Source organism: Trachemys scripta, chromosome 2 (genome assembly GCF_013100865.1).
Source record: "Trachemys scripta elegans isolate TJP31775 chromosome 2, CAS_Tse_1.0, whole genome shotgun sequence".
In the NCBI taxonomy this organism is placed as follows: domain Eukaryota; kingdom Metazoa; phylum Chordata; order Testudines; family Emydidae; genus Trachemys; species Trachemys scripta.
The window spans coordinates 46,983,236-46,998,077 of record NC_048299.1 but is presented as its reverse complement, the minus strand read 5'-3'; the positions used below and the strand labels follow the sequence as shown (position 1 = coordinate 46,998,077).

At 42.8% G+C, this 14,842-nt stretch overlaps 1 non-coding gene across 1 annotated transcript; it reads right to left on the bottom strand.

The window, feature by feature from the left end:
* Positions 1-4,219: 4,219 nt before the first annotated feature.
* LOC117874009 lies at positions 4,220-4,353 on the bottom strand. The gene has a single exon (XR_004644864.1). It is a non-coding gene; the product is annotated as a U4 spliceosomal RNA (small nuclear RNA).
* Between the last annotated feature and the right edge of the window lie 10,489 nt (positions 4,354-14,842).

Sequence of the window (14,842 nt, the reverse complement as noted above, 5' to 3'; positions counted from 1 at the left end):
TTTGCAAAAGCTAACGTTTTTCCTTTTGTTTAGATAACATTTTCACTACCCTCTAGGTACCTGAAAAATATTTTGGAAGTGCAAAAAAGATTTCAATCTAATTGACTTTCAAGAACTTTGACAGCAACCAGAGTCTTCATCCAGGACAATACTTGTGCTAATATATACACATAAGTTATTTCAGGTCATTTTTAGAGGTGTTTTAATAGTTTTCCCTCTACCTCTGAGTTCTTTAAAGATGAACACATTATACATAGGGAGCTTAACTTTACAGGTAAAATGACACTGAAAAGTTTCAATCTTTTTCAAAAATATCAATTTTTAAAATGTCTTTTCCTGTGACATGGGTCATGTGCAGAGTACATGATTGTGTGGAGTGGTATTAAGGTGTTACAGGTCCACACTTGAGCTGCATAGTTTAAAACTTGTGTTAATATGATCAGAAGCATATAAGCAATTGAAGTTGTGGTGCAGTATAGAGGTTTTGCCAGTTTTAAAGCTGCACTACATTTCTCCAGACACCCCTTTTGGAGACTCAAACACATAGGCTAAGAACTTCAAACTTAAGACTTCTATATTGTCATAGGGTGAAGATACAATATGTTGGTTTCCCTTCACACACCCCGTCACATTTCCCTGTTATTTTGTGGAGCTCCTCATAGCATGATTTTGGTTTTCTTCTATCATCGTTTGTCATTTTGGGTTGTTTGCTTTTCTTAAAACAGAAGGCCATTTCAGATAGCATTTCATTTTTTGTCTCCTCATTACACCGTAGAGCTGCGTTCATGGTTGCTTAAGAGTAAAGGAGGGTTTTTATTTGCAAAGAGAGATTGGTTTTCCTTAGAATATCAAACAACTTGGAAGGTGTCGAGCTTACGGTTCAGAAGATTTTCTAAGGAACCCAAGTGAGAATCAGTTTTAAGACCTGTATTTAAGTTAGTATTTGTGGTATTTCCTTTGCAGTCTCCTTGCTCCCCTGATGTACCAAATGGGTCACTGGGCTTATTTTGAAAACAATAAATTGTACCTGTAGCTAACAATTATTTTCTTCCCAGTCCTAGTTTGCCATTAGTTGTCTGCATACAGCAACTTACCATTGCCCTGGCCATATCCCGAAACTGGGTAATTGCACTCTTCCTACCCAAAATGATTCACTCTTTGGTGCCAAATGGAAGTCATTCTTCATTTCCCTTCCTAAAAACTGTTTCATATGCTGCTGGAAAGAGAAGCTGCCACACTCAGTTCCATCTGTATTTCGTTGATGAATGAGTGATCCCTATATATTATAAACAAATTGAAAAGCATTTTGGGATTCTTCTGGATGAAAGACACTAAATAGATATATGGTATTAATAGTGTTATTAGTTAGGAATGCAAACAAAAAGCTTCTTTCAAAGTAAACACCATTCCAGCGAGCTGCCAGGGATAGTGTCCAAAGACTTAGTCATCACTGTCCTCCTTCTGACTGGGTGCTACTGGCATATGATGCCCAATTGCACCATCCTGAAATACATTAACTTCAAGAACAACAAGGAGTCCGGTGGCACCTTAAAGACTAACAGATTTATTTGGGCATAAGCTTTCATGGGTAAAAAACCACATCTGAAGAAGTGAGGTTTTTTCCCACGAAAGGTTATGCCCAAATAAATCTGTTAGTCTTTAAGGTGCCACCGGAATCCTTGTTGTTTTTGTGGATACAGGCTAACACGGCTACCCCCTGATAATTAACTTCAAGGGCAGTCTTGAATTTGATGCCCCTAACAGATAAGCTAGTTTTTCCTGTCTAATCATTTCATATCAGGACTAAAAAACTGTCCCACCCCAATGTAGAAACATGGTAGTAAGATCTCCCAAATCAAAAGGATTGGGGACTTTTTCAGAAATCATATCGTATCTTCACCTCCTGTATTTGATCACATAAATATTGGGCATGAGGTTTCCCAGTGGAAGTAGAATTCTTGCAAGGGGAATCATTTCTGAAGGATGCAAGCTTCTTTTAAAGAAAATTTCCACTCTGTAGATGTTTAACCAGGACACTGTGCAAGAAGAAGCTTTAAAAATCTGCTAATCTCAATAGATTCTCATAAATAAAAATAGGTACTTCATTAAGCAGACCTATGGTACCATAACCCCTGACTGTGATTTAGCTATAAAACATTTCTCAGGCACAAGAAACTGTAATATGTGATCACTGTACAGGGGTTATAAAAACGCATTGAGAACTACTTAGAAGGGCAGTAGATCAGTTCTCCATGCCCTCTCAGACTGTCCCCCAAAGGTTGTAGGTGGCTATTGAATAGGAGCCGTCATGAGGGAATCCACTTATCAGAGCTCCTGGGGAGAAGAAACAGCTGCCCCTCATGACTCTTTAAGATCTGTATCAGAGGCCTGATCCTACAGAGTGTTGAGCTCTTTCTGGAAAGTGCTGAAGGCACTCATTTCCTATAGATTTCAGTGGAAGTTGAGGACATTCATCTTGTGGGATTGGACAAAATGGACAGTGTGTTTCCATTCAAGTGTTTGCCCATAGTGCCTGGGACCCTGTCACATGTATTTGAATTTTCTCAGTAAAATAAGAGGAAAGTTCCTTATAGCAAGAGGTTGTTGATTGCCTCCCCTCATTCCCACAATCTAGCTAGATCAGATAGCTCAGAGGTCTCAAACACGCGGCCCGGGGGCTGCATGCAGCCCGCGGAGTTATTTTCTGCGGCCCGCAAGCTCCTCGCAGCCCTCCCGCACTCCCTCAGCGTTTATATACAGCAGCTCCGGCCCGACGTGCACCGGGGGCAGGGTAGGCTTCCTGCCTGCCTGCCCTGCCCCTGAGCCGTTCCAGGAAGCGGACGGAACCTGGGGAAGGAGGGGCGCAGGGGTGTGTGTGGCTGTTGCTTCAGGCGCCGCCCCCAACAGCTCCCATTGGCCGGGAACGGGGAACCATGGTCAACGGGAGCTGCTGGGGGCGGTGCCTGAAGCAACAGCCACACACACCCCTGCACCCCTCCTTCCCCAGGTTCCAGCTGCTTCCCGGAGCGGTGCGGGGGCAGGGCAGGCAGGCAGGCAGGGAGCCTGCCCTGCCCCCAGTGTGTGTTGGGCCAGAGCCCACCGCCCGAACCCCTCCTGCAGCTGAACCCCCTGCTGCACCCAGCATGCATCCCGACCCCCTGCTGCACCCCGCACCTCTCCTGCACCCCGACCCCCTGCCCAGAGCCCCCTGCTGCACCCTGCACCCCTCCTGCACCCCAACCCCCTGCCCTGAGCCCCCTGCCGCACCCTGACCCCCTGCCGCATCCCTCACGCCTCCTGCACCCCACACCCCATCTCCCTGCCCTGAGCCCCCGCCACACGCCACACCCCTCCTGCCCCCCCTAGGGGCAGGGAGGGGGCGGAGTTGGGGTGGGGATTTCAGGGAAGGGGTTGGAATGGGGGCAGGGAAGAGGCGGGGCAGAGGCGGGGCCTCATGGAAGGGGTGGAGTGCGGGCGAGGCCAAGGGCAGCAGGGGGAGGTGTCAGTAAATGCAGCCCTCGGGCCAATGTACTTGTCCTCATGTGGCCCTCATGGTCATTTGAGTTTGAGACCCCTGAGATAGCTAATGATTCAAGATGCCTCCTTATATAAAGAATGAACAAACTCTATGGTTATGAAGAACAGTCTTTTAGCCACGGTCAACTTCCATAAATTCAGTGCATGATATTTTCAGCTGCATGATTCATTCCCAAGCAGCACTCTTGTCTTCATATTTTAGCTGAGTGTATCTGAGAACGATGGTGAAATGTGTGGAAGATGTAGTGAAAGGGGAAATTTGGGGGACAGACTCTCAATGCTTGAGAGCAGAATGTTATACAGTGTTACTGATTGTCAGTCTCATAGTCCTGGTAGAGGGGTTGTCCTCCCTGCTGTCGAGTTTGAGAATAAATTCCCACTGCTGGACAAGCCAATTAAAAATACCAAAGTATGTTCAAAGCCCCTAAATAAATAAAAGTGATCAAGCCCCCTTTTTATTCTGAGAATTTTGAAGATGAGGAGCCCATTCACCTCGAGCGGTGGAGGAGCCTTCCTATTCAGATGAAGCAGAAGAACACAAAAACCAGGGGACGGTCAGTTAAATTAAAAGGTGGAAACTGAGAAAAGGAAATACTTTTTCACACTACATGCAATTAGCCCGTGGAACTCATTGCCACTGGAAGGTGCCACAAGAATTTAGCTAGGTTCAAAAAGAGATTGAACGTTTATATGGATAACAAGAATATCCAGAGTTATCACAATTAATGCTAACAAAAATTTTGGAAGGGATAAGTTTTCAACTAGCAATAATCATGCCTCGGATTAACCTCATTGGCTATGATACAACTTGAGGGTGTAAACCAATCTATAACTATTAGAGAGCAGGATGAGGGACTTTTTCAGAAATCGTATCACATCTTCACCTCCTGTATTTATGGGGGAGGGGGGGGGGACAGATTATCCCACAGCTGCCCATTGTGGGGTTCTCGCACCTTCTTCTGAAACATCTGGTACTGGCTGCTGACAGAAACAGATACTGGACTAGACGGACCTTGGATCAGATCCAGTATGGCGATTCTTATGTTCCTAGTGACTAATTCAGGACACTCTGATATCAAAGCCATTGCTTGAGTGTTAATCTAAAGTTTTACAGAGCCGCCTAGTATGACAGAATAAAACAAAACAAGTCAAGCACTATGTTATCCTCTGCACCTAAGCCACAAGCTGTTCCATGGAAGTTGTTTCTTAACACAGAAGGGATTCACCTATGTTGAATAGACAGTGTTGTCCTATGGCTAAAGCTGTTGAGCCAAACTCATCCCTAGGGTAATTCCACTGAAGTCAGGGATTATTTTGGCCCCTTGTTTGTGAGTGCCAAAAGATGACCACACAAAGGTGCTCTCTGACACAACACAAAGTTCAATTGCTTTAGTGAGGAGAAGTCATGTGGTACTTCATCAAATATAGTTCTGGTCACTTATTCAGTTGTAACCCTTCTGCAAGGTGCTGTCAGCAGGAACAAGGGCCAGGTTCAAATGGCATGCGGGGTTCCTCTTAAAATTAACAAACACCTCTGGCCTGAGCCCCTAACCAAAATTTCTGGGTCACTAAATACCTTCCTTGGATGCTTTTAATAGTAAATACTTCCCCACTCGCAACCCCAGAGTGAGAGAGAGAGAGACCCCACCCCGGACCCCAGAATAGTCAATTGTCTGATGATTAGGAACTCACCTGGCATGTGAGAAACCTGGGTTCATGTCCCTACTCCAAATGAGACACACCCCAAACCAGATCCCATCTGAGTGTCCCAACCACTAGGCTATTGGCTATTCTGGAGTGTGTGGGTAGTGCTTTTACTCCCACACCAAATTCCATTCTGGATCCATGGAACCTCCACGGTTTCAGTGAATTGCCATTTAGATGCACTCAGAACTGGCTTTATGCTGCTGCTGCTGAAGTCAATGGGGTCTTCCCTCATTGAAGTCAATGGTAAATCTCCCATTGACTTCAGCAGGAGCAATGCTGAACACTTTTGAAAATCTCACCCATAATAGTTTTAACAACTCACCCAGCTCTGGCTGTGGGCTGTATAATATTGTTAAAGATCATGAACACAAATGATGATTTTATGTATCGTTGCTCTAACATGCCAGCCTAATAATTACAGAAAAGACTGGCAATTTTCTTTAATAATAGATACCTTTTGCCATGTGATGAAAGCCCACTGTCGTCCTCCATAATCTAGAGCACCATTTACCAGTTACTCCTGCTTTTTCTGTTTCCTCTTCTCACTGCTCCCTAAGGCTGTTCCCTGCTCCTTGCCATCATAACAGCATGCAACAAAATAACCCCTTTGAGGCTGCTGCCAAGGCCACTCTGTGGATTACCTGGCAGCGGGCACGCTAAGAGGACAGCAGCCAGTACCCTCTCTTAGAGATCATGCACCTTACTTCACAGTGGGCCTGTGTGTGTTCGCTCTGGCCTCAGAGGGGGAAGTCCCAACCCCAGGCCTCCCACCTGGATTGCCACTTCTGGCTTCTAGAAAAACAGGACAGCAGTAGAGCAGGGCCTTTGATTGTTTGACCCCCTGTCAGCAGCCAATTGCGGGATTCATCGTGTCATCATGACACCACCTCAAACTGTTTATATTTTTTTAAGTCTCTAATTGGCTGTATGACAAAAGCAGTAAATAGACCTTCCTCCCTCCCCCCGATATAAAACACAGGAGAAATGTGAATGTTCTCTTAGTAACTTCTACACTGACCGCCTTTGAGAGGAAAACAAAAACATATTTTGCTTCCAGTTGCTAAGGGTTCTCTCCAGTATGTCTGAAGAGCTCTTTATTTTGCAGAAATTTGAGGTGGAAAAGATGCTGGGTTGTCTACTCCATGCCCATGCCAATTCTGGGTGTCTTTCAACAGTACACATTCTACTGATTGGTCTGGTCTAGCAATAAAAATTTGTGTTAACCACCATCAAGAAGAATGGGGCTGTCTATAAATACCTGCTAGTTATATTTCTTTATGCCAGGACAAGCTTAAACTCTGGCTAAAGGGATTGATACCAATCAGTGATATCACAGAGACCCAGAGAGAAGGTTCTAGAAGAAGACAGCAGATGGTGTCAGCTGAGGGGCAGCAAGAGCAGGAGAGCTTGGTGCTAATCGACTATAAGGGAGACATTCAAAGGGCAGTTAGCTGCTCCACTCACATTGAAAATTAGGTGCCCAACTCTCCATTTGTGCCTTTGAAAATTCCCCTCCTTCCTCTCCAGGTAGGAATGGGCCAAACCATGGAATTAATAGGTGACTGACTGATGCATATCTTGGAAGTGTTTTGGTCTCATGTCTTCTTCCACACAAGAAGTACACCAATAGCTCACTGATGCACTGGTGGTGTGGCTTATAACTATTAGAGGATGGTTCTTTCATTTAAAATTTCATCTACTTTTTTAAAAAGGGCTGATCAATTTGACTGGCTTATACTATGTGTCCTATCACTAAAAGTATAAGAGAAAATACCAAAGGCAGAGCAGTATACATCTTTCTTCTAATATTTTGAATATATTTTCGGTGCTATTTTTTCTAACCCTTTTATTCTGTTTATTGAAAGTTTTTCCTGAGCAATATACGTTTCCTTTCCTTTCTCCTCTCTTCCAAAAGCCTAGGTGCCCTTTCAGCAGTAGTTTTTGCCTCAATGCAGTTTCTATTAATAACTAAACTTGGAATACCGAAGAGTTCACAGATTTGATTTGATTAGTTGAGAAATAGGCCAGAGGGCCACAGACTCACAAATTGCTATCGCAGGGGCAGGTTGGCTCTCTGAAGGTGGCATACTTTAAAGTGTCACTTCCTACTCCTGAGCCTCCCCCTTCCTGCCTACTACACAGCTGCTTCTCTTTACCGCTTCACCTACTGGCTGCTTCTATTATCTTGTCCCCATCACTAACTTTGCATCATTTAACATAATGGGTGAAGGGATATTTATTTACCTCTGACAAGGTCCCAGATGTGCCCCTCTAAAAGTCCATGGATGGGTGTGTGACCTTGTCAGAAAGGCTCAACTGCTCAGTAAGCACCTGACTTAGGACACTCAGTGTCCACATCTATTGTCTCACATGCGTTTGTACATGTCTACATTTAACACTTGTGTTTTTAAGTAAATAGAAATTCCTGGAGTAAGGGAATAAACAGACTATCATACATTCCTAAATAGAAACAAACAGTAGGTTTGTGTATTTCTTCCATTGCCTCTTACACGTGTTATAAAATTTAAGTTGAGAATTAAGCCATAGTTTCAAAATCTCCCACAAACGAAGAAAAAAAAATCAAGAGTTCAATGTACTGATTGTTTTGTTTTATGTGCTGTCAGTAACGCTCACATTCACACTTCAGAAGCCTAGTGGTACAACTATTTGCTTGAAAATATCAGCAGAGCAGAAAATTGGAACCACCTAGTGACATCTGCTGCTGTGAATCACTATCCAAAGAGTAAGATTCATGGACTGTTTTAAATGGACTTACCTTTTAAAACATTTTGGTAAATTTTCTGCCTCATGTTTAAACAACCCCATTTACCTTTTATGGTCCAAAATTTGGAGAAAAATGTGTTTATTTGTCATTTTACAGGCTTCCCCCATTCCATGTGTCATCTCAAATAGCATGCATTGGGCCAAATCCTCAAATGGTGTAAATTACTATAGCTCCATTCTCCACTGAGTTCAGTGAAATGAAAACGCAAACTTTACTTTACTTGTCAATTTACAACAGCTGAGAATCTGTCCAATATAATCTATATGGAGAACTAACTGATTCATTTTCATAATGTCTGCAAATTAAGTTAAACTGTGATGTAATGGTAGCAGTGCAGCTGGTAATTGACTTCTAAGCTTTACCAGATTCTTATCATAATAGCTATTAGCAAGCAAATCAATGGCAGTCACAGATGATCCACAAAGTATGCCATATAATCTCTTCTTCCCATTGCCATGAATTTTCTGAGGTTTGGGGTCTGGAGTATTAACTTTATCTTCCCTGTGGACTCCTGTCTGCAACTTCAACTGTCTAGAGATCAAAGAAGATCCCTTGTCTGTGTTGTCATTGTGAGTGACAGACCGGCAATGTGTAATTTCAGTAGATCAACCCCTAGTATGAAAATAATAATACCTCTTCCTTAGTTAGATCGGTAAAATCAAAGTGAAGGTCTAAAACAACTTAATTTCATCCTTCAGAGAAAAGTCTTTCTTGAGTTTATAGTAACTTAAGAGGCCTTTTTTTTCTACATAGAACTGCTTCCTGATTAACCATTTCACTGCTATAGTCCATGTTTCATTTTTCTTGCTTTCATAACTGTGTTGTAGAAAAAAAATTAAGTGCTGGGGGTTTTTAAATGGAAAAAATCAGAGGATAATCTGCCTCCAACATATTATGAAGTAATCATAGCATGAATTTTCAAACAGCAGGCAGTAGATCTGGATGATGTGGTATCATTGGGTAAGTGGTTTAGTGACAGCATGAGGAAAGTAGGGGACATTTGTGGCAGTAGGGTCTGGACAACTGAATTTCTGTTAAGTTAGCCACACCAGCAGTCAAATTCCTCCTGAACATTGCCTGTCACAAAGTTCTTCCTGGAGTTGTGATAACGTACTCTAGATTCTCAAAAAAAAAAAAAAAGTCCTGCCTTGTTAATAATTCTAAACTGGCAGAGCTTAGATGCACTGAGGAAATAGCTTGATGGAGAAGAGACATTGACAATGAACTCAAAGAAGGTCATATTTCCATTCTCCGGAGGGGAAAAAAAATGGTATAGCCACATTTTAAAGAGTTGTTCACAGAACTTTGTGGCCAAATTTTCATCCAAACTTCTATCCAGCTGTCACTTGTGGACATGAATAATTGTGAGGAAACTGCAGGTGGAAACATTTGCACATCCTTTTGGGGAAATTCCAGCACCTGCTTGCATGCAAGATTACAATTTGCAGTCAAACTCATAGCAAATGAGTTTTGTAATTGGGAACGTAGGAATTGTCGTACTGGATCAGACCACTCCAGGGTTGTCTGTGACAGTGACCAATATCAGCTGTCTCAGAGCAAGGTGGAAGAAAGCCTGCAACAGGCAACTATGGGATAACCTACCAACAGGGAAAGTGTACTCCTAATCCTCAATAGTTATAAGATGGGTTTTGCCCTAAGGCATAACGGTGTATATCCTTTCCAAAATTATTGTTTATTTTTAAAATATTTTTTGCTATTAAATTGCTGGATATTCCTGTTAGCCATATAAATATTTAGTTCTTTTTTAATCCTATTGAACTGTTGGCCCCAATGATATGGTATGCCAATGAGTTCCACATGCCAGTTATGCATTGTGGTTTTCCACTGGACCCAGTGATTCTCACTCGTTGCTTCCTCCTTCTGATCTACTTTCTGAGCCACTATTAATATTTCCTTAAGCAGCAGCCATGACAAAGGATTGTAATCACTTCTTTACTTTTGACTCTCGGGCCTATTTTGCTAGTGTTCTTTTTCTTTTTAAATCCCCTGTTCTCACATTTAGTGTGCTTGAATGTTCCCAGGTGTTAGAACAGTTCAAATCTGAATATAGGCACCTGCACCAGCAGAGTGTTGGCACCTGGAAAGTGTGGGTGATAAATATGTGCATATAGTTTTGGACGCCAGAACATGTAAATGGGGACATATTGTGGGCACCCCTGTTGGAATCCCATACACAGTGGGTGAAGATGTTAATTGCCCTCTTATCCCTTGACAATTTAACACATTTAGTTATCTACCATGTTCCATTACAGCCACTGTTTCAATTGGAGAGTTGGTTTTGACTGAGACCCATCAGCTAATATGCAGTCCACTCATATTACCACTGAGCGCCATCTCCCTCCATTTTAAATGCCAAAATACCAAGTATTATATCAGATGAAGAACAAATAACTTCTTCCTGTAAGAACATATTGTAAAGACTGAATAACAAAATCTAATCTGTGGGGGAAAAGCCCTTGTTCCTAACATGTCCTTTGGGTCACCTTGTGTGAGGAAAACAGAGATCTGGAAAACAGGGTAGAGATATTTTGTGAATATCAGTCAGCTGATGACTCACTCCCTTTCCTTCTTTTTATAGAAGCAGCTTCTTCACATGGCTTTCCTTATCTTTGAGTCAGACAGGTCTGTCTGCATCTGCATTGCTCTTTGCATTGGCAGAGCAGTACATGAGAATCTGGCCCATGGTGTTTTAGCGTGAACTTTTTTCACAAACTAGAAAGCCAGCTACTTAAGAAAGAGGGGCTCCTGCCATCTTTTATCCCCAGTTCTAACATTTCTCATTATCCTTTTTCACAGGCAATCTGCCCACATGACCTCTGACTTTCATAAGTCTTCAAGATTTTCAACCACTAGCCCTTGTAGTGACTCAAAGAATGGCAGCTGCTGTGCTATGGCACTTCCTCTCTTCAGTCTCTCAGGGGAAGTCTCTCAAAGTTTATTAAATCAAGCCATGTACCGGTTATGTCATGATGACATGTCATGTCATGTTTGGATAATAAAGTGCCACAGGAGAACCTGAGGCAATGCAATAAGATACACCCCTTCGTTCCTGGATGCTCTGCCTGACTTCTACAAGTAGAAGCATGTACAAGTTGGAAAGCAGGCCTCAACATACCTGCAGAAGTATCTTAAGAGACCTGGGAGTCACCGTGGATAGTTCTTTGAAAAAATCTGCTCAATTGCAGCAGCAGTCACAAAAGCTAACAGAATGTTAGGAACCCCATTAAAAAAGGGATAGATAACAAGACAGAAAATATAATGGCACTATATAAATCCCTGTTATGCCCACCTTGAATACTGTGTGCAATTCTGGCCATTCCATCTCAAAAAAGATAAATTAGAATTGGAAAAGGTACAGAGAAGGGTAACAAAAATGATAAGGCGTATGTAACAGCTTCCATATGAGGAGAGATTCTAGGACTGTTCATTTAGAAAAGAGATGACTAAGGGAAATAAGAGAATCATGAATGGTATAGAGAAAATGAGTAAGGAAGCATTATTTATCCCTTCACATAACACAAGAACCAGGGGTCACCCAATGAAATTAATAGGCATCAGCTTTAAAAAAAATATAAGGAAGTACTTCTTGACACAACGCACAGTCAACCCGTGGAACTTGTTGCCAGGAGATGTTGTAAAAGCCAATAGTATAACTGGATTCAGAAAAGAATTAGATAAGTTCATGGCTGATAGCTCCATCAATGTCTATTAGTCAAGATGGTCAGGGACGCAACCCCACACCCTGGGTGTTCCTAAACCTCTGACTGCCAGATGCTGGGCTGGACAACTGGCACTGGATCACTCAATCAATTGGGCTGTTCTGTTCATTCCCTCTGAAGCATCTGGCACTGGATACTGTCAGAAGACAGGATATTGTCTAGGTGGACCATTGGTCTGACCCAGTATGGCCATTCTTATGTTTTTATCTGAGAGCAAAGGCAGTGTGGCAGGGTGGACTAGGTCGGGAGGCCCTGCATCACCCTGTCCCAGAATAGAGCAACAAGAAGTCCTCCAGGAAGTCTAGAGTGGCTGCAGAAGAGTGGCCAACAAAGGGGCTGCTGGAGTAACCAATAAGGGGCCAGAAGGGCCAGATAAAAGGCCAGCAGAAGAGCCTTCAATTGCTGTGTGGAGCTTGATGAGGGATGACCAGGTGCCTGGCTGGCTAGACGAACAGCAGGACTGAGGATAGCTCACTGCAGAGAGCTCACCAGACAGAACTGAGCCCAGAGGAGGCTGCCAAAGTCCGGGTGCCTGGCTGGCTGGATAGAGTAGCAGCAGAACCATGAAAAGGTCAGTGCGGGCAGGCTGAGCACAGAGGACTGTGCCCAGGATCTGGCCAGACCAGGCGAAGGTACCGAGATGGGCCCTGCTGATCTGGTTGCAGACTGAGCCCAGGGCGGGCTGCTGAAAAGGACACCAGCTGAGGGTACCAAGATGGGCCCCGGCTGGGTGGTTGAAGAAGGCAGTGCCTCGGAGAAGAAGCCTTAGAGCTACAGCCCCATGCCAGGGCTGAGAAAGGTCTTTAACTGTAGACCCCAGAAGGGGGGACAGCACGTGCGGCTTGGGTGGAGGGCTGACTGCTGAAGACCAGCCTAGAGAACCAGTGGCCAGGAGGGTGCTTGCGAGAGGCAGGCGCCATCCTGATGTAAGACCAAAAAAGAAAAGCAGGCTCCTACCTAGGGTGACTAGATGGCCTGTTTTTAAAGGGACAGTCCTGTTTTTTGGGACTTTTTCTTATATAGGTGCCTATTACCCCCCACCCCCATCCCATTTTTTCACAGTTGCTATCTGATAACCCTACTCTCACCTAACCAAGAGAAAGGGGGCCATCCATGAGAGGTGGGTGCCTTCTCCTCCCCCACTCCCGTGAAAAGAACTGTGATTGCAGGTATATCGCCCAGAGAAAAGGGGGCGCTCGTGAGAGGCAGGTGCTGACCCCGTTACAGGCAGGTAGTAGGAACATGTGTATTAAGAGCATATTGATTTTCTGCTGATATTTCCTCACAATGACTTTTCCAGTGCATAAACTGCTCTGACATTTTCAGGCTCCTCTTTCTGTGAAATGCCATGATGTTCACCTGCCCTTTGATGAGAACAAGAGATTGTTTAATGTCACAACACTGGATTTGCTCAATTTGCCCAGCTGAACTAATGGTGTAATTTTGTTTATGTTAAAGGTTCAGCGTGCACTTTATTAACTCTTAGGAGAAAACACAAAAGCTCTATTATATACCTTTACTGTAAAAATAATAATAAAAAAACCCCAGAAAAACCAATCTTTTGATGTATTCAGTGTGTAGCTTTTTGAAGTTTCAAATACTATACTAGGTGAACCGTGGAATGAAGAGCCTTTGCATTGGCCTCTAGGTCTATTGGCCTGTGATCTCATGCTGTAAGCAAATAAAAACTAAAAGAAAATCTAGATATTGGAACAGATTTCCTTATAAAATCAAACCTCCTTTTCTTTTCCTTTCCCCCCGCCCCCAGTGGAGTATCTCAAGTGGTGGTATGTTTGTGATTGTGTCAGCAGGCTCAGAGTCCCAACAGACTCTGCCTGCTCACAGAAATTAACCTGCTTTCAAAGGGAGTAACAAGCAGTACAGTCAAAGAGAGAGTTTAAGACCTTTCACATTCATTAAAATGTATTTGAAGAATGATAAATCTTCTGGATATGTCAAACAGCCCTCTTTTCTGCTTCACTTAAAAGCTACATTTCAGAGATCTGAGAGTAAACAACCACATAAAAGTTTCCTTAACAGAACCTTCTTGTACTTTTTTTCCTCCCTAATAAAATGGTGTTTATGGCTTAATATGCAGGATTGGAAAGAAAAGGATATGAGTAGGAAGATATAAAATCTATATGAAATATACAGATATAAAATCCACAGGCTGTGGAAATACAGCTGTATTTGTAAGTAGTATTCACCAAAACCTTTTCCTGTACAGAATGTAAAATTCAATTAATTTCCCTTCTTATTCTACCAAAATTATTCTTTTTTTATTTTGTTTACATTTTCGGAAATCATAATAATTACATAATAGTGGCTTTGTAACTGAACTTAACTCAGGTTTGGTTATCTTGCCGTTTTCTGCATGAATTGAATTTACACCATCAAGTTACAAGCTTTGGAAACATTTCATGTTGAATGAGGAAACTAAAATAGTCTAATCAGACGAAGGGGTGTCACAAACTGATTATCATCTCTTGGTTTAAAGCTGCAGTCCTGTACGTTTCTGCCATTAAGTTGGCAGTGCGGCCATGGCTGGTTTTAGTAGCCATCTATTATTTCGAAGCAGAGGGAAGAACTTCAGCTGGTGTACAGTGTCATACCTCCTTTGACTTCAATAGAGCTGTGACAATTTACATCAACTGAGAATCTGCCTCAGGATTTCTTGTCCACTTTGCTTATCCAGAAAGGAATTTAAGTAGCATCCATGTATTCCTTTTCATGAAACATGAACAGATATATATGTTAGTTTGTTTATCATACAGTATTTGATATGGTGCAGTAATTTAGTTTCCGTTAAAAGGAGCACACAAAAGAAGACATGTTAGAGATGTGCTTCACGTTTTGTAATTAAGACAAGTGACTACTCATTCTCTGTGCTCAGCCATCCTCATCATTGGGGGCAAGAAGAACACTGTTCCTCTATCTCTCCCTTATTATTTGCACCCTGTAAATCCTCATCCCTGCTAACATCGCTGTACAGTTCCAGCTAGTCCTCATCACCGCCTCCTTCATTCTCACCTTTCACCCTCCTTAGTGAAAACCAGTCTCACCCTTTTCTATG